Consider the following 25831-nt stretch of genomic DNA (forward strand, 5'->3'; position numbering starts at 1 on the left):
TCAAGCGTGACATGGCATTGGATGTGATTAAAAACAGGGTTACAGTTAAATAAGACTCAGAGCAGTTCTTTTCCACATTATTCATGTGGGGTACTAAACATCCTCTCTTCTAGATCCATTGTCTAAATCTGGCACATTACCCAACAGCTAGAGCTCAAGGTCATTCTGTCACCACTGGAACATCATCTGGGCTAATGCAAACATGCCCCTATGCACAGAGAAGCGTGCAAGCATAAATGCCCCAAAAGCCTGCACACGAATGTGCACCCGTATTGCACACGGGCAAACGGGGATAAACATAGACATGTGCACATAAGTGTACTCGCACACATGCATACATATGGGTGTCAGGCAGCATCATCATTAGCTGTCAGCGGACCCAGTGTGGCCTCAAACTGTCACTGAAGGACTCCCGTCCCCGATGCTTGCCTTCAACCCATTGCAGTACCAGCTGGCACGCTATGACATCACATAATTTCACCAAAAAAAGACTAAGACAAGAAATGTCTGTATCTTTAAAACAATAATAATAACAATAATAAAGGTCAAAAATGTTTATTTTGAACAAAAGATTGACAGCGTTTTAGGAGTTTAGCCACAAAACTAAAAAACGAAACCACTGGTTTGGTTCATAGCCTCCAACGGTCTTGTCTTTGTTCAGCATTTCAGTTCAACAGTTTGAATAAATAAGAGCTGCTTATTACCAGCAGGCTACCACAACTTCATTATTTGTTACAGCTGGCTGTGCTGCATGCATTGTGCCTGGGCAAAAAAGAAAATCTGTCTTGGCATATAAGACAAAATCATTTTAGCTCAAAGTCAAAAAGCTTCGGCTTTACCGGAGCTTTCGCCTGCACCTCGTATCATCAGCAAATGGAAGTCATTTCAATTTATAATGCTAGTCACAGAATAAAGGCCTGTATAAAAAAAAAAAGAAGTCAGGGAGCTTCATAATATAAGCATCATTTTCACATCAGTAAATTTTAAATGATACCCAGCACCACTGATGCTAAGGCGTATTTCTCTGACCTGCCTAAAGGCTCAATCCAGCATTAATACTCTGTCAAACGTAATAAAGTTGGACAGTTTTTTGACCAGGCTCTCATAAACCGAGACACTGAAAACTGTGTGGAAGACCTCCATAAAACGGGGCTATCTTTAAGCCATTTGTTATTGATTCATGAATCAGCTTAAGGGTCAGTAACATCCTGCTTTTTTTTAAGTAGCAAAGAGCAAAAAAGATCAGATCATTCTGCCTTTCTTTTTTATATTCCTATTACTAATACCAATCCAGTTTTATTAGATCAAGATGCAACTTGGGAAGGTTTAAAGAGGAAAAAGCATCAGCTGCACATAATAGGTCACTGGATATTCTGCACCACTTGGTGAGCATTAGCCGGCTCTCGGGCGGTCGCTGTCACGCACAACCAAGTTTGTTTCTCTGTTCAGGCATCGCTGCATTATCTATTAAAATTCTCACACGGGGGCAAGAGTACCGCAGAGTGTGTCTGCCATCTTGAATGAGGGTGTGATGAGGGTGTGATGAGGCATAAAAATTCTCTTCACTCCTCCTTCCTTTCAGCCCAGGCTACAAACGAAATCCAGTTTAAGATATTTGCCGTTTGTGGCCGAGAGGAAGGTCGGCGTGTTTTCCCTTTATTGTCCTGTCAAGCACAGCTGAATACCACGGAGCTTTTCAAACTAAAATCCTAATTATGCCCCCGTGTAACCCTCTAATTAGTACATTAACACATCCGTCGATAATGCTCTACTTGCATGTCGCACCCATTCAGCTCACCATTCGTCCTTGCCTCATTGTATAATTCATGAACCGCACATTCTACAGTAAATGACGGTCTTTACAAACTTGGATGATAAAGTACAGCAAATGTCAGTGCCTCATAAGCACTGAGAGTACAGCTGGTAAATTGCTAGTGTTGATAACATTTTATACATTTTTTATGCTACCATAGATGACATGAGACAGTAGCAATTACATGTTTATAACCCTGGTACATTTTAATATATGCTATATTTTGTATTTGTTGGTGATTATCAAATGTGATATTTATGAAAAAGATTTCAACAGTCAAATACTGTTGTTCAATAAAAGCCCCTGGCAATTCAGATCAACACTCAGGGTCCAACATAACTGATGAAACAGCCCTAATTGCCTTTTAAGCATAGACTGTATATAAAAGATAGACAGACCACCTACCGGTTTTGGACTCCACATTTATCTCAGTGGCATCCAGATGGGGCCAGAAATTACCACATCTGGAGGTAGTACTAAGAAGTAAATAATAAACCAAGGCTAAGCTTTACCACCATTGCCGTCTAGAAGATGTGCAGCACCTGAAACTACGGATACTGGATGCCTGTGCTGACATTTCTCCTGTAGTGTTGCTATCAGTGTGTGAAGAGTGGGAGAAGAGGGTTGCATTGACAATCCAACACAATGGGCAGCACACCGAACACATTTTATAAGTGGTCAGAAACTTGTAAATAACTCATGAAAGAATAAAGTTACGTTGAAACCAAGCACACCATTGTTTTTCTTGTGACATTACCAATAAGTTTGATGTGTCACATGGCCCTCTTCCTATTGAAAAAACAAAAGTTGTATCCAAGATGGCCGACTTCTAAATGGCCACCATGGTCACCACCTATCTTGAGGAGTTTGCACCCTCACATATACTAATGTGCCACAAACAGGGCTCTAATATCACCAACCACTCCCATTTTATTACGGTGTATCCATATAAATGGCCCACCCTGTAGATCAAGCACTGAGCAATGTAATTAAATAAAACTATCAACAGCTGCAGGAATAACATGCATATGATTCAAAAAAGAGTCATTTCATGAGTATATTTACTTTAGGTACATTTACTAAATATTAAATATATTGGATTATACAACCTGTGAACTATTAGGATAGCCTTTTTCCATCTTGCAAAAGGAATATGCATCACAAGATTATGGAGCTCTACTTTTCACAGAAATCTGTCAAAGAAAGAAGCCGAAACGCGTTGGTCAATTACTAAAGTTGTTCATCTTCCCTTAAGTGTTGCTGGTGTTCCTGCATTGTGAATTTTCCCACTGGGTCCACAGTAAAAAAAAATAAATAAATAAAAAAACAATTAACAAAAATGTTCAGTTTAGTAATTACCGGGGCGCTACCAGAACTTTTTTTCTGTAATTTTACACATTTATTTATTCATGCTAACAGATTTATTTCATTTTCCACAGCAGCATTTCTTGGATATGTGGAAAAACTCAGAAATGCTGTTAAAGCTGCACTTCTTTTTTCTTATATTAAGATATCTCAGGAATTTAAAAGTGTAGTTAAATATCTTCACAGTGACAGAAAGGGTGGTTTCAGTGGTTTGGCCCACTTACGATGGGTTGCATGTGGCCCCTGATGTAAAATGAGTTTGACATTATCAATCTAACAGATGGTTTTGATTGGTTACTACTTCCATGAGATGTGATCATGTGACTGACTGGTGATTTCAGATGGAACCACTGTGTATATTATTGTCTACTTATAAATTCTTTAAAACAAGTATTGTATTACTTGGATGGAAATTATGAAGTATGCTGTAAAGGGTTATTAAATGCTGCAAACTGCATCTGTTAAGTTTTATAAAAACATTTGTAACTTTACAGAAACTACCCAGACAAAGTTCATAGATGCATTAATTAGGAAACCTCAACTGGAATAAAAACTACTTGGAGTAAAGTTAAAGAAAACTGCAAAAAAAATAATAAAAACATGATGGACAGATTGAAAGTGTAACTGCATATCATGTAAGATGACTCTCTCCAGACTGGCCAATGATTCAATCAGCCAACTATGACATCACACCAGCTGGAGCACTGATACCGACTGTGAGAACAGAAGTGCACACCTTACTTTGGGTTAAAAATAAAGAAATAAAAAATTGCAGCTCCCATCATTTGAAGACCTAACAGAGGTCATAGGAAATTCTATGTGGAGATGATTGAGGAGCAAGTTGTCATTTTAAAGTCAAAGGCTTCTTTAGCTGAGCATTCCCACTGTGAAAAAAATGGACTTTTTCACAGGTGTGCCGAATGACTGCGTGAAGCATGAATAAGTTATAAGTGAAAGTCAGGCTCTCCAACCTCCCTTTGCTCTTGTACCCTGCAGTGCAATGCTGCTCTGTGATTACATGTGTGTGTGTGTTCATGTGTGTGTGGTAGTTAATGTAATGCAATAGTTAATGTACTATAGTCCACCCAACAGTGAGAAAATACTCTGATTTATGGGACTGCCATCGCCTGTGACAGGAAGAGCACACATTTGCGCGCGCACACACATCGGGAACAACTCGCTTTGCTCATACCGCATAAAAAAGTACACATCTTCTATGGCAATAAAAAGAATCCAAGATGCTAGCTGGGGATGCAGATGACTATGAAATAGAGTCAGTGAGAGGAATCGAAAGCTGGAACATTAATCAAAGAGCATGCATTTTGTATGAAGGAAGGTGGGGGGGCCTTAAACAATGTGATGGCAGCATGGCAGTATGAGACAGTGATTAATTATGAATGGAATAAATGATGCTCTCAGTTGGATCATTAATGGGCCGAATTATTAATTAAGTCGTCTGGGCTTTAATAAATCCTAAATATATTTTTGACAATGTTTACAGCTTCAAGGCACGATATGTGATCAAAATGTAAACACACAAGTTTGTTCTGCCTTTTAAAATTTAAAGAGAAGTATACAACATTTGTTAATCGTGTTTGCTTGTGAATAAATTTTGAATTGGTATTAAAGTGGAACTGACATGATGGTGGGGGGTTCAAATAATGAGGTGATGCTCGTGAGCCTAAAGCTTAAAGTTCAGCCTTCAGGCTGCTCTAAATACTCCCTGTCTGGTGCAAAGACACCACTTGCTCCCCAAACCTTCTTTTTGAGGCTCAACCAATCAGAAAGTTACCCTAAAGCGAGAGGAGCTAATGTTTGCTTGTTTCACATGTCCAATGGTTGACAGCGAGGGCCAGAATAAGATAAATAAGAGAGATTTTGAACAGTTAATTCTCCAAAGTTGCTCCAGCAGAGTGCAACAATAACAATATGGAGTTCCAATAAAGAGAGATGGATTTTACTTTATTTGTGTTGCCATTTCATCTCTCGGTCTTTTGATGAATGATGATTGGTGCAATAGCAAGGCATTGTAAACTGCTGCAGGTACTTATTTACTCTATTACTCGTGGAAATGCAGACACATATGTGCACATTATGCCCCACCTTCTACTGCCAAAAGGAAAGTAACCAAACATATTTTCTTGCAAATGAGTAATATATAATCTTCTACTGCTGCTTTAAGGGGGAATCACAGTTGATCATCTGCCTAATGGATAAGGAATTGCAGAATTATCAGAGACTATAGCCTATTCCAGTTCTGTGTTTGAGGGATTCGCTTAGACACATAAGGAATATTTCAATTTTTTTAGATTGTAAAAGTAAATCAATGAACCAAAAACCTGTCCACATAAAATAGGAACGTGACTTTGGTCCCTTTGCTTTTCAGCTGTTTATGGGGAAGCTGGACAGAGACAGACCCACCTATTTAAGTCACTTCGAATGCATTATTCAGACAGGGAGATAAACGGGAGGTTTTTGTTTGCGCATGCAGGTGCATCCCAGGGGACGATGCTTCTTAAAGCGAATGACATTTGCTTCCAACATGGTTGCCTGCCCTCTCTACGTGTCTTGTTTCTCTATCGTGCTGGAGCTGTCCCCTCAGGCTGGGCCAACACCTTGTCTCTATTCTTCTAACATCAGCAGAGATAAATAGTGCCAGCCACAGACACGCAGGGCCAATCTCACGAACTCACACCAGCACATACACACTGACCTCAGAGGTTTAATCAATAAACCACCCGCAGCACTTTTCCAAAGCTTACAGAGAGACACTGTGGGACTACTTATGTGTGTGTGTGTGTGTGTGTTTTGTTGCCACTATCCAAAAAACTCACCCAAACATGCCAATCTATAAGCCAATAGCAGCACTGCATCCCTTGGAATGCACAGTTTTGTATATCTCAGTTCATGTTATCTGTTTGCACAAAAGAAATCCATTCTCAGCTGTGACGCTAAAAGAAAGTGTTTTTTTCAAGTGTTTGACTCTTGCTTGGAAGAAGCATCACCTCCCATTAATACAAATCGACTTATAGATTGAGTACCTCACAAAAATTAAATTCAGTTTTGTAGCACCAAATCACAACAAAAGTCATCTCAAGGTGGTTCATATTGCAAAGTAAGGACAATAATACAGAAAACTACGACGGTCAGACGATCCCCGTGAGCAAGCACTTGGTGACAGGGGCAAGAAAAAAAACTTTTAACAGGAAGAAACCTCTTTCAGAACAAGGGTCGGGGAGGGGCTCCATCTGTTGTGATTGGTTGGGTGGTGAGGGGAATGGAGTCATTCAAAGCTGAATTTGTTCATCCCTGTTTATTGTCTTGTTCCTGAGAACCAGGACATGTTTCCATTATTGGTTGGAGATCATTATGTAGGATTGTTGACAAAAGTTGTGGTTTGTGTCTTGCGATCACTGGTAGCCCCTCCCAGTAGCCACTGATGTAAGTGGGCCCATCAAATTTTTCATCCCATGGTGGTGCGAACTTTTTTGTTTGTGGCTCTTGATTGTTGGTAGAAAACACCTAATTGTCACACAGATTTTTTTAAAAGTGAGAACTTTACATATCAATCTGCTTTCTTTAATTGTTGTCCAACTAGGTTTGGGGTCTGTAGCTTATCCCAGCTGAGATTATGTGAAGAGCTGGGTACACTTTGGACAGGAAAAAGGAAACCATTAAAATATTCAATTACACCTTGGACAGGTATATTGGATAAGCAGTCACGAGGCTAACACACAGAACAAGCCTTCACATTCAAAATCACACCTTTGGGCAATTTCGATTAATCACTAACTGCATGTCTCTGGACTGTGGAAGGAAGGTGGAGGACCCAGAGAAAAGGTTGCAGCCAAGACCTTCTTACTGTCAGGCAACACTCAAAGGTCTATTACGAGCTTAAATACGGGCTAGTATTTCCACAAGATCAGTGGCAATTTCTGGGGATATAAAAAGTGTTATTTTGTTCTGTTTATTGTCTTGTCTTTTTTTTTTTTTTTTTTTTTTTTGGATATTTGAATCAGGGAGGTCATTTTCTTAAAAAAACAAAAAAAAGTATTTTCTTTATTTTAACATTATATGCTAACAGGTAGGGATGGGTATCGTTTAGGTTTTATCCGATACCGGTGCCAAATCGGTACTTTTGAAACGGTGCCGGTGCTTAAACGGTGCTCAAACCGGTGCTTAAAGAATGGAGAACACAAAATTGGTCCAAAAACCTCTCATGTTCAGCTGGTTTTTTGTAAAAAGATAACAATGTTAGCCTTTTCTTCAGCTGTGGGGCATATATGGTATCACTCTTGGCTGGAAGCAGTGCTTAAACAATGGAAAAAACACAAACTTTGTCCAAAAACCTCTCATGTTTAGCTGTTTCCCTCTTTTTCTTAGGTCATTTTAGCCTTTTTGTCCAGGGTGAAGGGAGTATCTGCCATCAAACAAGAAGACAGCCGCATGTAGCTATGATGATGTTTGCTAGTTCACCTTACATGCATTAATGTAATAACGTGGTTAGCCTACTCAACGTAAATTGCACCCGAACAACATTAAGCGACTCACGCAGAGAAGAACGGCTGCTGCTGCCATCATCATCCGTCATCACTACATCACTACACTGGCAGGGCTAGGGGCCAGGACTCTCCTCTTCGGGTTTTTGGGGGATGTTGCTAACTCCGGGTCCGATAACAGGCAACCCACCCACAGTAGATGTGCTCGGTGTGAGGTCTCGCAGCAAGCTATCAAATACGGCGCATTTCTCGGCTTTTTAAAAAAACGCTATGCGTCGCCAGGTGTTTCATCGGATTTGAGGTGTTACCTCCTTTGACAGTATCACAGTATCAGCTTAAAGCACTTGTTGCAGGCTGCTGAGTTTGCATATTTTGCTGTGAAGTACAGCCAGACTTTTGACCGCTTTGCCTTGGGCATTTTAATCTGTAGCTCTGCTCTAAAAGAACGTACGTACCTGGACCCGCCTACTATCCTCGGAAACGTAAAATGATTGGCTAGAAGTGTATCACAGCTCAGGAAAAAAAAGCACCGAAATAAAGCACCGAAATGTGCGCTGCTTTTCGGTCTGGTTACTACCGTTTATGTCAGAACCGGTGCCATCATGGCACCGGACACCGGTACCCATCCCTACTAACAGGTCAAAATCACAATATCAGTTAAAAGGGTCGATATCAGCAGATACCAATATTACGCTGATATCTAGGCATCTTTTTAATCACTTGCAAGGCACCAAATCACAACAACGGTACCCTCAAGATGCTTTATATTGTAAGGTGAAGACCCTACATATCGATAGGACCCACTAAAATACAGTTCTAAATATTACTTATAAACCTCACTGAATTTATTTCAGGAAAACATGCACCATAATTCTTTTTGCATTCATGTATGCCATGCTAATGAATGCAAATCATAATAAGGTGAATTAATATCCAAGAAATTCTCAGCACTGTGTGACACGGATGAACCTGTAAAGACGAAATTAGGCTGCATAGGGAGTACTACTTGACACAGCTCCTTTTTGGAGCAAAGAACACTGGTGTCACAAACTGGTCCCACATCAGCATCCAGCAGAGAAAGACACCCCCACATAAAAAAAGACCATCCTGATAATTTGCGGGCATTGGTAGTTTAAACAGTGTTAAAATGTGTTTGTTTTCAAGGGTGTAAAGATGCACAAATGCATTACAGTGTATTAGCCAATACAATACAATTTGAGAGACCTTTCCAGTGCAGGGAAGGGATGTTGAACTAGAGCAAACTTTTTCTTTCGTTCTGCTGCATTTTTCCAACATAGCTTGGCTCCTACATGACTGTGATACTGTTGACTAGTCACATTCCTATTCTGGTTTTCCCCTAATGCAGACCAAACAAAATGAAATCTGAGTCGCAAGTCTCTGGAATGGGTTTTGTGTTTGGACAGTGTAATCCTTTGTTATTCTTACATTATTGGTTGTCGTATTGACAATGAATTGGCGGGTACACCACAATGTTCAGATTGCACTGTGACAGTAATCTCCATCCACCCACGGGTTATTCTTCATTCATAGTAATGAATTTATAGTAATGAGTAATGAATAATTTAAATAAATATTTAAATATATTTAAATATTTGTTTTCACTGAGAAATATATACACTGGCTCTCTCACTATTTTACTTACAAATCAGAACTCTACAGTTGAATACTGGCTCTCCTAAAAGTTGGGGGACCTTTTAACCAAAATCCACAATGTGATATCAGGATACAGTGATAATACTGCCTGTTTCTGACCATATTTTTCTTTAATGTTCAGCTGCTCTTTTTAGGCTCGGAGAATGGCTACTTCTGCACCCCTCTGCAAGTTTATGAATTCTCCATGAGGACACATCGACCCCCTTCTACTTGTAGTCCAGACACCGACTCCGAGCTTCAGCTGATCAAAGAGCCAATTAATGCTGGCAGCAGTATGCGCACAGTGTTGCAGTGCTAATCAATGGCATACTAAACTGCACAGGCACAAAGACTTGGTAAACTAGACAAGACAAACAGTGTCAGGTACTGCTGGAGTCACTCCGAATTACCTTCTGTTGGTATTTACATGGTCTCTTTTATTTTATTTTATTCTCATTTTATTTAAAATGAAGGGGGGAAAGGCTACCACAGAGGTTTTTGGACTGCTGGTTCCATACATGCACTTTTCATGTCCTGGTGAACATTGAAATTATAGTTTATTTTGATAATACTTCAGCATAATTGCGAGATGAATAATAATAATAATAATAATAATAAATTTTATTTATGAGCGCCTTTCAAGTCACCCAAGGACACTTTACAATAGGATAAAACACCTAGTAAAACAATGGCAGAATAAGAACAATAAAATAAAAGCACAAGATAAAATGAACAAACAGTGGATTCACAGTGGATATGCAGATTTGAACAGATGAGTTTTGAGTTGGGATTTAAACTGGGGGAGAGAACCAATATTTCTTATTTCAGGGGGCAGAGAGTTCCACAGCCTGGGAGCAGAGCAGCTGAAAGCTCTGCTTCCCATGGTGGTGAGGCGGAAGGAAGGTACAGTAAGCTGGATAGAAGAAGAAGAACGAAGTGAACGGGCAGAACAAGTGGTGGTTAACAGGTCAGAAAGGTAAGAAGGAGCGAGGTTATGAATGGCCTTGAAGGTGAGCAGAAGAAGTTTGAAAATTATCCGGAATTTCACAGGGAGCCACTGAAGTTCCTGAAGAACAGGGGTGATGTGCTGGTAGGAGGGGGTTCTGGTGATAATGCGAGCAGCAGAGTTCTGAACCAGTTGAAGCTTATGGAGGGATTTTTGGGGGTGACCATGCAGAAGAGAATTGCAGTAGTCAATACGGGAGGTAACAAGACTATGTACAAGAATGGACGTAGACTGGGTGGAAAGAGAAGGAAGCAATCTGTTAATGTTACGTAGATGGAAGTAGGCAGAACGGGTGAGATTATTGATGTGAGATTTATAGGAAAGTGAACTGTCTAGGATGACACCAAGGCTCTTAACCTGAGGAGAACTGAAAACTGGAGTTGTGGAATGCGCAGTGATGTTTCAGAATCACTGACAAGAAGCCAGAATTGCTTCTAGAAAGAGTTTTTGTTTGTCAGGCTGTCCACTGTGACTGTCTTGTCTGGACGCAGGCAAGTACTACAAACAAAATGGACAAGAAATCATATCAGAATGGGTGCAGGGACAGTGTTACTTGAGGAAAGCTAAGACTATTGTAATTATGTGAAAGCAATACAGAATACCTGAGAGCCTGACTGCAATATATTGCAGTACATGTGTTGAATTCTCACCTGGTGCCTGTTTGTTATGTTTTTATTAGCAGAAAAAGCACAAAGTGATGCACAGAACTATGCAATAAAGCTTACGCCTGAGAGACTGGCCAAGAACACAAGTAAATATACAAATACATGATTAAAAATTCATTTTCTTAGCTAGGAGTGGCTCCTGGTGTGGTCTTCTGCTACTGTAGCACCTGAGATGCTCTTCTGCATACCTTGGTTGCACAAAATAGTTATTTGAGTTACTGTTACCTTCCATGCATTAGCTCAAAGTAGTCTGACCATTCTCCTCTGAACTCTGCCATGAACAAGTCATTTTTACTGAATGTGTCTGTCTTTTTTGGTCTGTTATCTGTAAACCCTAGATGTAGCTGTGCTGGAAAATCCCAGTAGTTTTAGAAATACTCCGACCAGTGTGTTTGGCAGCATGAACCAAAAGTTCAAAGTCATTCAGATCGCCCTTTTTACCGATTCTGGTACTCGGAATGAACTTCAGCAGGTTGGCTTGACCATGTCCACATTCTTAAATGGACTGGGTTTCTGCCGTGTGACTGGCTGATTAGAACGAATATGCTCACTGTGAACTTGATGCCATGTTTTCCACCCTGTTGCATCCATAAACTGTACTGGTGCAACATACAGACAAGCCTGCAAATGATCTCACAGCAAGCCGTATTTTTTGATAATTACATTAAAAATACAACAGCGACAACAACAGCAGAACCACAGTGGTCAGGTCTGGTATAGTGACATGAATGGGATGAAGTGAAACAGAGAAGACAGTGGTTGACTACAGCTAGTACCCCAGTTTTTAAGCATTACCTGTTTTGCAGATGGATCCAACAAATGCTTTGTGAAGATCTCTTTTTTCAACTTTTTTCAGTAAATGTAACCAAGCAGTAAATCTAAACCCAACCAAACAACAAGTTAAACTGAAACTAAATGGTACATAAAAATCAATGCAAATTACAGTGTGAAACATAAAGTTCCCAAACAGGATACGAACCCTGGTTTCCAGGTTAACAATTGTTTAAAGTCGCTTTCTGTGGATGTTCTCAAAGAGATAATGCTATCTATAGAAGGTTCCTAGCTTATTTAACAATAGTAAAACTTTATGATTCATCCTCTCTCAATACATCTTGTATTTGAGCCAGCCATTACAGCTTTTGCTGTTTAACAAGCAAAAGCTGTTAAACAGTGACGGAACAGAACAGGACACTTGACTGTAATTCGCAGTCCATCTCATTACTAAGTGTCTTTGGCTCGTCTTAGCTTTGTCGTTATGCAGATAAACATTCAAGTGTCATGTTTGGTCACCCATAGAACAAACCAATCCTTTCATCCTGTCCCGTATCCTCAGGGTGAATAAAGGGGGCCACTACAAATAAAAAGCTTCTACTTGCATTTAACCTCCCTCCTAATTCTCCTCAAACTCAAGCCTCTGTCTTCTCTCTTTATTCAAACTGATCTTCTTGAGCTTTAGTGTAAGACAAGGAGGTGGCTATGAGCCAGTATTCTGCTGTTGGGGAGCTGAAACATGAATGCCAAGATGGATGGGATTTTATAGCTGGAATGTGGGGGGTTTGGCTGGGCATGAAAAGATTGGACACACTGGCAGTCGCTGATGCCAAGGCCTTCTAGCATGAGACCCTGCTGGGTTCCAAATATGGCAAAGAGTGTGTCAAAATTAAACTTCAAAAGGAGAAATATTTTAGAGAGTTTCATGCCACATTAAAGTAATATTCAATTGTTTATTTTATATTTTCATAGTAAAAAAAAATCTGTTTCTGACAGAAAAACCAGAAACTGTAGCGGAATATAGCAATAATGAATAGCTAGCATTAACAGACTGTTACAACCTCCAGAAAACATATATACAAGAGCTAAATATCACCCATTGGTTCATAGATTCAAGCTTTTAAACCTCAACTTTAGCATTATGACTGGTCTCATATTGTTTTGTGTTCTTTTGCATTGATTTTTTGTGTGTGTGTTTTGCAGCCCAAAATGAAACGTGTAGAAAGGTTAGCAACCAGGAAAGTTATCAGGTAACGCTATAAGGTTTTGATTGCAAGCACTGGACAAATCATGGGACACAAATGTATATTCCCTGACAGGCTGTGAGTGGTTGCTGGCTGATGCTGACTGAAATTCGTTGCAAAGAGAGATTGGCTGCTAGCAGTTTACTGTTCTTGCCCACAGTTTGTATATCTGCAAATACAAGCTTTACACTCCAAGCACTTGCAAAACTTGAAAGAGTGCAACATAAACTACAGCCAAATTATTTCAATATTTTTAACCAGTGCAATTGCATGGAGGCTTTTGGTGTAGCATTGCATAACTCTTTGACATCAATTCCATGCTAGCGACTGCCAGCAATCTCTAGAAACCAACTACAGAACACATTCTTCCCTATTACCCAGCATTTACCAATGGGTATCTGATAGGCCTCTTCTTCTTCTATCCAGCTTACTGTACCTTCCTTCCACCTCACCACCATGGGAAGCAGAGCTTTCAGCTGCTCTGCTCCCAGGCTGTGGAACTCTCTGCCCCCCGAAATAAGAAATATTGGTTCTCTCCCCCAGTTTAAATCCCAACTCAAAACTCATCTGTTCAAATCTGCATATTCACTGTGAATCCACTGTTTGTTAATTTTATCTTGTGCTTTTATTTTATTGTTCTTATTCTGCTATTGTTTTACTAAGTGTTTTATCCTATTGTAAAGCGTCCTTGGGTGACTTGAAAGGCGCTCATAAATAAAATTTATTATTATTATTATTATAAGCACTGTTTGAACAGGCCTTTAGCGCTCAGTTTCACAGCAGCTGCCAGAATCTGTAGTAACCACTCGCAACCAGTCAAAGAATACACTTTATTCTCTCATTATTCTCTCACTGGTTCTTGCTAGATGCTCGCTAGCTGGCCTCTAAGTCTGTGTGACTAAAGTCTTAGAGAAACAGAATTCTAGGGGTTCATTCACCACTCACCACTCACAGCTGTGTTTTACAGAAAGTCATATCCCTTACTGCATAATTTCATAAACAATGTTCTAAAAGGCATTGATACCAAAAGCATGGTTTAGTTCAGTGATTCAAATTAGGGGAGGTGCAACATTAGCTACTAGCTAAATTCACAAGCTTTGGCATTTACTTGTCAGTCAAAACACAAAGACACCAATCAATACTAATTTAAACTTTCAGCCTTAATCGAAATGGGTGACTAATAAAAAAATTTCACTACTAGTCCAGTTGTCATGAAGGTGGAAATTAGCAATATGGAGAGACCTCTTACACTTTCAGAATTACCCGGAAGTGTCCAAATGAAGAACTGCACTTTTTCATCTTTGGTTTCATTTTACCTATGGCAAAAACGCAAATGCCTCTACTTTTTAATTCACTCACTTGCCATCTTGGGTTTTCTCCCAATACTTGTACACTTCACTGTGACAAGCCAGGAAAGTCACACGTTTGCTCCAGGTTTGTGTCACGTATCCAAACTTAACTCATACGGTTTCACCTCATTTTACTTCAGCGCTACTAGCTCCAGGTATGCAACTGTCACATCCTGCTGCATTCACCAGCACCTCCCTCTCCCCATGTCAGCACTGATAAGGGAATTGAGTGCATGGCATCTATAATGGGGGAGGGAGATAGTAGGAATGTTATGAAATACAACTACTTCCACAACCAAAGCAGTAATAGCCACAGAACGCTGTTGGCTCAGTTAGAAATGAACAATGACACATTTCATCCTTCTTGAAGTAAAAGGTCAATACACTAGCAGAACTCACAAAAATCTCATCTACAGAAGATGAGCAGCATTGGAGCCTTCTGACTGAATAAAATATGCAATTCTTCAAGAACAGAGAGTATAGCTGCTCTTGTGGGGAATCATCTCAGCAATTCTAATGTTTGTGATTGTCAAAGAATGTCTATAAGAAAGGTTTCAGCCTTTCAGTTTACTACTATAGCTCAGAAGATGTTTAGATTATGTAAAACACCCAAAAGACATAATTCTTGAGAATATAACTGAATTGCTAATGTCGTTTTTGGACCACAGTTAAAACAGATTCCATTTATCTCGCAATGTAGTAAACTGTAGATACACTTTGCTCAATCGCCCACAGAGAAATCCTACTAACTGAATACATTTTACATCATTATTTAATGTTAACATCTCTGTGTGTTTGTATGCCGGTCTTTAAAAAAAGGCAGTCATACCCTCAAACCCTAACCCTAACCCCAGTGCCAACAACTCAGCCCCAATGCCTAAACCAGGCAATAACAAATACAACCAAAAGATTAGCATAGGTAAACACACATTCACTACAGTTTTCTGTGTTTAGCATTCAGCTTAGCAAAGCTGTCTATAATTCATAGCTGTGTATGGGCACTGTTTGTATTATTCATTATCAATTTTCTGTTGCACCTTCCTACAGACACATTGCATTGCGGTGACACATCAGAGGCTGTTTAATGCTGAAGTCTACACAAATTTATGTAGACCTGAGGGAAGCTGAACTACTTATCAGTTTCAAGTTGAACTGTACTTTTTAATCTTTGCAGAAGGGTGACTACGTGTGATGCACATCGGGGTGGGAGAACGCATTACAGAAGAATCTGCTTGAAGAAAGGTTCGCATTCCAAGGAACTAACTGTTCAAGCACAATAGAACACATAACTGCTTTTGCATTGCAATCATGGCTTACATTATTTAGCATTAGCAACATTTAGCGCCTAGAAGACCCATTGGCTTGACTTGTCTATCTAAATAATTCCTTGAAAAGCAAAGACTTTCATTCATTCGGTGCTATATGTACTCTGATGGGCTTTTTTTTTTTTAACAAAAGCAGAAGCTACATTTTAACTTGTAATACCCAGAGTCCAAGAGAGACTAACGAAGCCTACAAACTAAGCCTATTACAATGACTAGCAGGAGATTTAGCATTATAATACATACAGGGTATCCAGTTCAAATGTGGAACATTGTTTTCCATTATAATTGAGTCCAAACAAGCAATTTGTCCACTGGCTCTTATACATGGAGAAAAGGGACTAAATTGGCTGATATTATGACATAAACAAAGGCCTCTTTGGGTAAATGCAGGGTACAGCTAATAAGCTAATAATAAAATATGGTCTTTATCAACTTTCATCAAATTTTTTTGTTGTATAGGATTACACAAGTTAATAATCCACTTAAATCCCTAATTAGCAGTTATCTTTTATTCAAATAATTCTGTAACAGGTACATTTTTATTAAGTTTGGTTTTTTTGTGTTCTCATACTTGCCTTTTATTCTTGTCTAAATAAGTGCAATACTCGCAGTAAATCAGTGCTACACTAAAGCATGTCAAGTTCACAGGCAATACAAAGCTACTCAAACAGGCACAAACCAAAGTGGAACCAAAAAAATCAAAAATGCCACTTTAAAACAATAACATCAGCATGCACGTGCATTCAACTGCCACGCTTAGACCACATGGAGGAATCAAGCCCCCAACACCACCACCCCACCTCCGCCCCCCACCCCATTTTGACCCACTCCACCCCTCTGATGTATGACATCCTATTGTGAATGTGCTATGAGGTAAAAAAATAAAAAGAAAAAATAAAAAGAAAGAAAGAAAGAAAAAGACCCTAAACCTATTGCCTCTAAAGGATTGGTCCTGGAGAAAGTGAATTAAGCAACAAAAGAGGCACTTACGTTCAAGAGCCTCACATGGTCGTCCGACAGTAAAGAAGAGAAGCGGGCAGTGATTCCAGCCTGAGACAACAATAGTGAGTAACCTTGAAGAGAGAGAGATGGAGAGAAAGTGAGGGTGGTGTTGGTGGTGGTGGGGGGGAGGAGAGACAGTGAGTTAGAGAGATGGGAAAGAAATGTGAGAAAGAGAGGAGACAGATTGATGCGTCCACACACCGCGGCATAGACGCAAATCAAAACACTTTGGATCTTTTCTTGCATCTCCCCTCCTCTCCTCCTCCCATTCAGTTTTGCCCCCCCACCCCCACCACCAACCCGTGCCTTCGGGTTCCACATGTGTTCAGGCTCAGGCAAGCGTGAAGCGAGCTGAGGAAATCAGCGCTGCAAGTGCTTTGTCCAGCGGTTGGGAAACTCATGCTTCCATTACGTGGAACATTGAGCTTTCTGGCTGCCTTCTGTGGGTCTGATCCGCAGCAGATGGATGGAGAGGCAGGAGATGATATCCAGCATCTTGGCCCTTCTATCACACCTTTCCTGGAAGCTTGCCCTAAACATAAGATTTTATTTATTTATTTTTTAAAACCTGCATGTCCTCTGGAAAATGCAGATAAATCTCTTTCAGTGGCATGTGTCCAGTTTCCCCTACAACTCTGTTTCTGATCATACTGCACTTTTTTTTTCATCCTCTTTAAAGAGATGATGCAAACTGCTTCAATTTTTAGAACTGTCTGCAGTTTTCTACAGCTTTGAGTTGCTTTTAACTTTTAACAGTTTCCACCCGGGGGAACGACAGCAGAGCGCAGCAGGATCAGCAGTTGTTTTGCAACTGAAAAAATACAGATAAACTATGAGCACTGGAGTCTTTAAAAGTAATATCAACAGTTGGTTGATTGCTAGTTTTAAAATTTGATGTGTACCCCTGTCAGAGAAAAAAGTCTTTGATGAATTTAACTTTAATAGGAAGGACAGGATCATGACAACAGGATCCAGGTATGGTATTGTTCTAATCCATTAATATGTTTTTAAATCCAGCTTCAGTAGTTTCATTCTAATTGCCTTCAAATAAATGGCTTCCACTTACATTTGCAGGCATATTCTACTTTTATTCTACTTTGTTTATCAGCACTCGGCTCATTTCAAATGAAGTTGGGTTACCATGGAAACACACCTCTTACTGGCAGCACAACTCTCTGTATCATTGATTGTAACATGTCATTTTTTAACTGCAGATCTTCAGTCAAAGCTGTGTTAAATTGTATATGGATATTGAGTATATAATGCATAGTATGGAATTTTGGATGCAAAGTAAGCCATTTTTCATTATATTATCATGTATACACTAAAAAATAAGACGGTTGAAATAAATAGTAAAAAATGCGCTGGGTCTTGGAATCTGTCACAGACTGAATAATGGAAGGGCGTAGCCTCCATAAACTCATTAACAGATTTTGAACTTTGCATTTTTTTAAACTCAACATTGTTATTTTGGCTATTTGCATTATGCCAGAAGTGACCCTACTTTAATGAGCAAGTGCTAAGCTATCAGCTAATGCCAGTAAGCTTGGTTAGCAAGGTGAATTAACAGTGGGTGCAGCACACATGTAGTTATTCATGCTAGGTGACCCATGACAACATTCAAGAGTTTAACTTACTAAAGTGGAAGTACGAAGCATGATATTTATCAGGTGAATCCAAAAGTCACAAACACCATGGAGAGAACAATCTCAGGGTGGAGTCCTGTTGGCTGAGTTGAGGTCTGGTAATATCAAATCACTTACAATAATGAGTAGCCAAAAAAACCCAACTAAAATTAACCCTGTGTACAACTTTGGCTTCATTTTGTAGCCAAGGAGTTTGTACCTTGTATGTATGTTATAGTAATGACCTTTGTTAGTAATACTTTTGTTAAGATTAGCAAACAAAGTTATCCATATTTGTTTGTTTTTAGCTTTGCATGTCACTACAGGGAGTGCAGAATTATTAGGCAAGTTGTATTTTTCAGGAATAATTGTATTATTGAACACCAACCATGTTCTCAATGAACCCAAAAAACTCATTAATATCAAAGCTGAATGTTTTTGGAAGTAGTTTTTAGTTTGTTTTTAGTTTTAGCTATTTTAGGGGGATATCTGTGTGTGCAGGTGACTATTACTGTGCATAATTATTAGGCAACTTAACAAAAAACAAATATATACCCATTTCAATTATTTATTTTTACCCGTGAAACCAATATAACATCTCCACATTCACAAATATACATTTCTGACATTCAAAAACAAAACAAAAACAAATCAGTGACCAATATAGCCACCTTTCTATGCAAGGACACTCAAAAGCCTGCCATCCATGAATTCTGTCAGTGTTTTGATCTGTTCACCATCAACATTGCGTGCAGCAGCAACCACAGCCTCCCAGACACTGTTCAGAGAGGTGTACTGTTTTCCCTCCTTGTAAATCTCACATTTGACGATGGACCACAGGTTCTCAATGGGGTTCAGATCAGGTGAACAAGGTGGCCATGACATCTAACAACAGAAAGCTGTTATTTTACAGTGTTCCTAGACCCAGCAGTCTTAGCTAATTATAGGCCAATCTCCAACCTTCCTTTCATATCAAAAATCCTTGAAAGAGTAGTTGTCAAACAGCTAACAGATCATCTGCAGAGGAATGGTTTATTTGAAGAGTTTCAGTCAGGTTTCAGAGCTCATCACAGCACAAAAACAGCTTTAGTGAAGGTTACAAATGATCTTCTTATGGCCTCTGATAGTGGACTCATCTCTGTGCTTGTCCTGCTAGACCTTAGTGCAGCATTTGATACTGTCGACCATAATCTCCTATTAGAGCGATTAGAACATGCTGTAGGTATTACAGGTACTGCACTGCAGTGGTTTGTATCATATCTATCTAATAGACTCCAGTTTGTGCATGTAAATGGAGAGTCCTCTTCACACACTGAGGTTAATTATGGAGTTCCACAGGGTTCAGTGCTAGGACCAATTCTGTTTACATTATACATGCTTCCCTTAGGCAGTATCATTAGAAGACATAGCATACATTTTCACTGCTATGCAGATGACACCCACCCATCTGTCCATGAAGCCAGATAACACACACCAATTAGTTAAACTGCAGGAATGTCTTAAAGACATAAAGACCTGGATGGCCGCTAACTTTCTGCTTCTTAATTCAGATAAAACTGAGGTTAATGTACTCGACCCTGAAAAGCCTAGAAATATGGTATCTAACCAGATTCTTACTCTGGATGGCTTTACCTTGGTCTCCAGTGAGGAACCTTGGAGTCATTTTTGACCAGGACATGTCCTTCAATGCACATATTAAACAAATATGTAAGACTGCGTTCTTCCATTTGCGCAACATCTCTAAAATTAGAAATATCCTGTCTCAGAGTGACGCTGAAAAACTAGTTCATGCATTTATTACTTGCAGGCTGGACTACTGTAATTCATTATTATCAGGATGTCCAAAAAACTCACTGAAAAGCCTTCAGCTAATCCAAAATGCTGCAGCAAAAGTACTGACAGGGACTAGAAAGAGAGAGCATATTTCTCCTGTTTTGGCTTCCCTTCGTTGGCTTCCTGTTAAATCCAGAATTGAATTCAAAATCCTGCTCCTCACATACAAGGTCTTAAATAATCAGGCCCCATCTTATCTTAATGACCTTGTAGTACCATATCACCCTATTAGAGCACTTCGCTCTCGCTCTGCAGGCCTGCTTGTTGTTCCTAGAGTATTTAAAAGTAGAATGGGAGGGAGAGCCTTCAGTTTTCAGGCCCCTCTTCTGTGGAACCAGCTTCCAGTTTGGATTCGGGAGACAGACACTATCTCTACTTTTAAGATTAGGCTTAAAACTTTCCTTTTTGCTAAAACATATAGTTAGGGCTGGACCAGGTGGCCCTGAATCCTCCCTTAGTTATGCTGCAATAGACATAGGCTGCCGGGGGATTCCCATGATGCATTGAGTTTTTCCTTTCCAGTCACCTTTCTCACTCACTATGTATTAATAGACCTCTCTGCATTGAATCATATCTGTTATTAACCTCAGTCTCTCTTCCACAGCATGTCTTTTATCCTGTCTTCCTTCTCTCACCCCAACCGGTCGCAGCAGATGGCCGCCCCTCCCTGAGCCTGGTTCTGCCGGAGGTTTCTTCCTGTTAAAAGGGAGTTTTTCCTTCCCACTGTTTCCAAACTGCTTGCTCATAGGGGGTCATATGATTGTTGGGTTTTTTTCTCTGTATCTATGAAGCACCTTGAGGCGACTTATGTTGTGATTTGGCGCTATATAAATAAAATTGAATTGAATTGAATTGAATTCCTACAGAGAACTGTAAAAATATTACAGTACTGTTTAGTATAGATTATAAGCTGTAAAGTATAGCTTTACTTCATCATGATTTCTTAGTTTGTTTGGGTTTTTTTATGTATAATTTTCACAGTTAAATGTTTCAGATCATCAAATTTATATATTAGACAAAGATAACCTGAGTAAATACAAAATCTCATTTTTAAATTATGATTAAATTTTTTAAGAGAAGCCTTTCTAAAACTACTTTGGTCTATTTGAACAGGTAACTGCCCACCCTGATTAGCCCCACTTTTAGAAAGTTTGATTTTACTAGCTACACCCCAGCCTGCTGAATCAAGAAATTGCCTAAATCACTAAAGAGATGTAAACTGATGAGGAACAAAGCAAAATAAACACAAATACTTATCTTAAATTTGACAAAAACATCTTGCTACACAACACTATTGGGAAAATATTGTGGACTGAAAAGACAAAAAACTTTTTGGATGGTTTGAGTCAAACTAACACAGCATTTCATTTAAAAAATATATACCAACAGTCAAACACGGTGGTGGTAGTGTTATGTTCTGGGACTGCTTTGCTGCTTCAAGACCTAGACAACTTGTCATGATTAATTGACCCATTTCCTGAAGCTCAAGCACATTTAGGTTATGCAGCAGGACAATGATCTGAAACACACCACCTCTAAACAGCTCAAAAAACAAAGAAAATGAAGGATTTGTAGTGGCCAAATTAAAGTCTGGACTTAAATCTAAATAAGATGCATTACCTTAAACAGGCTGTTCAAACGCGAAAAGCCTCCAACGTGGATGAATCAAAACAATTCTGCAAAGAAGAGTGGCCCAAATTTCCTCCACTGCAGTGTGAAAGACTCTTTGCTACTTATTAATAGTCAAATGCTTGATTACAGTTTTTGTGGCCAAATGTGTCAAAACCAATTAGATGTAGCAGGCACACAGGGCGAGTTAGGTTTGGATAACTTTTTACATTAAGAAATTAAATCATCATTTTAAAACTTATTTCCTTATATTAACTTTGTCAAATATTTACATTTGTTTGATGATCTGAAACAAGTGTGACAAATAGGCAAAAAAGAAACAAGTAAAAGGGCGTAATATCTAGGTAATATTAAGCTAATACTTAATATTAGCTAGAAAAATAATACAGTATCTTTCTAGTTAACATTCATATCAACATCAACATTTACAGGATTCAAAAGAACGATATACCACGTGCAACATTTCATGCATTTTGCAGCAATTTGTTGTATGTAATTTTGTAGGTTTTTGTCCAAGGCTTTATCCAAAGTAAGACGACAAAATAAATGAAGCCATAATATTTGAAGCATCTTTGAAAATGAATGAAATTTAATGTTTGTTTTTGGGGGGGTTTCCTGAGTCGGATTATAAAATAGCAGTTGTTCTGAAAGGGTTTCTGGCCATGTTTGCATGACTGACAGGTGTCTGAGGCTATCACACTCAGCTGTGTTGTTTATACCACCTCAGCTTCACTTAGTGTCTGGATTATTTTGGTAGCCACAGCAAAGGCAGTGACAACAGATGAACCCAAATCCAAACCCCAACACATCTGAAGCTAAAAACTGTCAAAACTTCAAAACACTCCACTCTTTGGCTTTTCTGGCACACACTCAATAACATGTTTGTGATGACAAGAAATGTAAGGTTTAAACATCGAGCTGAAGGCTCAGTATGGGTGTACACCGGGGCAGTATTATGAAAGAAAACACAGTTTCTTACAGTCATTATACACTCAGAAAAAAAATGTCTCTGGAATGGCATATGGCGAAATTATAGAGATTAATTTTACCCATGCATTGAGTAAAGACAGTCATTTGAACTCTCCCATCTGACAGTGGGTAGGATTTAAATGACCTAAGCTCTTCCAGTGGCCCTTAATAACATGATCAGCAGCTAAGTCAAGCTCCACAAGGGAGTGTAAGTCCTGCAGATGATGACAGACTTGCCTAATCATCGTCTGTTTCAGTATTATGAAAAAACAACAACAACAGATTAACATGAACATTAATAATATGCTTTTGAGTGACTATTTCATGCTCCATAAAGATTACAGAGGACGTGAAGCAGATTTTTATGTCTGTATCTTCTCTCTCTTATGTCTCATGGACACGTAGGGAGATAATTTTGCGATGCTCTATCTTGCGAGGCAAGTGGAAGGATAATCTTCCACCCAAGAGATGTTCTTTAATTTTTATGTGTATTACCTTACTCATAATACGAGCAGCAGTGTTTTGTTGTGTGTGTGTGTGTGTGTGTGTGTGTGTGTGTGTGTGTGTGTGTGTGTGTGTGTGTGTGTGTGTGTGTGTATCTTAATAGAACAACTCTCTTGCTGCACATTTCTTTGCAAAGCTATTTTGGTGCACTTTAAACAACGTTACAGTACTGATCATTGAGGGAATAATAGACACTGTAGGGCTCCCGTGAGATTCAAATACATTTCAAAGCTGTTTAGCTGTTGTGTTTGGATGTGGTGCAGCTGTATTAATGTTTCCCCTGAGCTTAAAGTTCATTGATAATATGTTCCACACTCTGGCACTTTTTTTAGTGCTTTCATCCTTTCTTTTCTGCAGTGGAACAAATTATGAAAGAACTGTTTTGTCTTACTTTTCATCACTTCAACAAAAATGTTAGCCGACCATTCAACAGCCAGATGTTGTACTTTTTAGTAGTGCTGTGTGATACTGCAAATTCTGGTATCAATCCTATATCAGGTAAATACAGGGCCAGTATTGTCGATGCTGATTCTGATATTTTCAGTCTATAAAGGCAGCTTATGTTGGGGAGATCACTGTGAGATGAATCATCATCAATTTGCACATTCTGAACACATTTTAATGCCCACTAAGTCACTGATTTTTAATTGCCATAATAATTAGTTAATAACAACAAAACTGACCTGGAATGTAAATGTGTCTGTCTCTAAAGCACTTTGGGTCAACTTCTAAATAAATAAAAGAAATGTGACAGTCAACACAAAAAGGTTCAGTTATTTTTCATAGCACATGCTTGAGGTATAGCTTTACATTTTCTAAAAATATATAATTCAAAGTGGCCTATAAACCTAACTTAAAACAAAATATCGATCCTATCAAGCTAGTATCATCCCAATAACAATACCAATGATGGTATCCATACTGTCAATATTTGGATTGACCCACCCAGTTCTACTTTAAAGCCTCTGTTAGTTAGATAAGGTTAGAAGTAGTAGGGGGGAAATACATGCAGCCTGTATTTTATAAGACAGTGCAAAGAGCAGACATTAATGTGGGAAAAACACAAAGAAACTGACCTTCAGTACATGGACCGCCTGCTTAACCAGGTTAGCTATAGTAGACAAATCGGGCATTCAATGTCTTCATGGTGAACACGGAAGCCTAACGGTTTAATATTATTAACATCTTGTAACTATGATGTAGTATTTATTTTTTTACAGTCTAATAATAGCGCCATAGTTCTGGCATTTAAGTTTCAAAACTCATACAAGTGGCTTACAGCTTCTTAACACCAAAATTGTTGATGATTAAATAATAGGGGATTTTTAGTCGCCTGTTTTATGTTACAAAAATACCCAAAGCTTGACTTTTTTCACTGATTTAACCAAAAAACATTTTAATATAAAATAAATTTTGATTTTGAGATGGGGGCAAATGCAGAAATGTTACTTCATTTCCAAGGTTTTAACCCTCACTCCTGAGACACTCTATTTGGTCAGCCTGCTGCCCCAAAGGCTTCTCTCTGCATTCAGTGAAAGTGATGAAATACAACTTAAACACACCTCATTAAAATGAAATGCATTAAGCTGGAATAATTCCGTAAAGTAGAAACAGATTTGGCTCTAAAAAGCCATTTAATAGATAATATATCACCAGCTCAGGATCTTCAAGCATCACGTTTAGCTTAATTCAATACTGTTAGAGCCAAAAGATGCCAGCAATCACTAAATCGCATCTTGATCTTTGCCATCGATCTCCATGGATCTATTTTCTTCCGTTGCTCAAAATCAGGGTCATGGGAGGGTTGGAGCCTCTCCTTGGACCAGTTGTCAGTCTGTTGCAGGGCTAAATCTCTCTAAAAAATTAATGAAATAAAAAAAAAGCAGAAAAGGAGTTTCTGGGATGCAGCGCCTACCAAAAACCTGAATGGAGACCAGATTAGTGAGGAGCTGCTTAAAGAGCCTACACAGACAGTGTGAAAAGTACTGATCAAATAAATGTATGTGAGCTAGTATTAGTGCTGAAACAGAAAGAACATGATATATAATTCCCTTTGCTGATACCAGTATGATACAGTATGATACAACCCCCCCCCACACACACACACCAGAAAAATACGAAAGTACCAAAATGGCATTCACTGTATTGCATTGCTGGAAGCATACAGGGGTGTGTCCGGAGGGGGGCACCGGGTGGCACTGGTCCTTCCAAAATGTTTATGCAATATAAAACTATTTTTATATTGTTCTGCAATGCTGCTTTATGTGCATCCTATTAGGACACATGAGCCAGAAACTGTGCCCAATGTTTTATATGCACCTGGAAGAAGAAAAAATATGTGTTGCCAGATTTAGTTGACCTAGTGTGGAAATGAGTTATAAAAACAGTTGGAACAGAAGCATCATCACACTGGGTGCCGCCAGCTACGAGGTGAGGGGAAGCTTGAAAGGACCCTGCAATGTAACTGAAGTTTAATTATAATGTGTTAGGTGCTAATTTCAAGTTACTCAAGTTTTACAGCTCAGTCCTCGGCTGCCTAAAGTTACTAGCCCACCTTCATCCAGCTGTAGCTTGGCTTA

At 39.1% G+C, this 25831-nt stretch overlaps 1 protein-coding gene across 1 annotated transcript in view; it reads right to left on the minus strand.

The window, feature by feature from the left end:
• LOC309701085 (E3 ubiquitin-protein ligase Midline-1-like) overlaps positions 1 to 16750 on the minus strand; it is an 88576-nt gene extending 71826 nt beyond the window's left edge. The window contains exon 1 of the mRNA XM_082525084.1: positions 16681 to 16750. The gene's annotated coding sequence lies outside the window, so the exon portion shown is untranslated. The remainder of the gene's footprint in view (positions 1 to 16680) is intronic.
• Between the last annotated feature and the right edge of the window lie 9081 nt (positions 16751 to 25831).

The sequence above is a fragment of the Aulonocara stuartgranti genome (assembly GCF_965226115.1).
Source record: "Aulonocara stuartgranti genome assembly, chromosome: 23".
Taxonomy (NCBI): Eukaryota; Metazoa; Chordata; class Actinopteri; order Cichliformes; family Cichlidae; genus Aulonocara; species Aulonocara stuartgranti.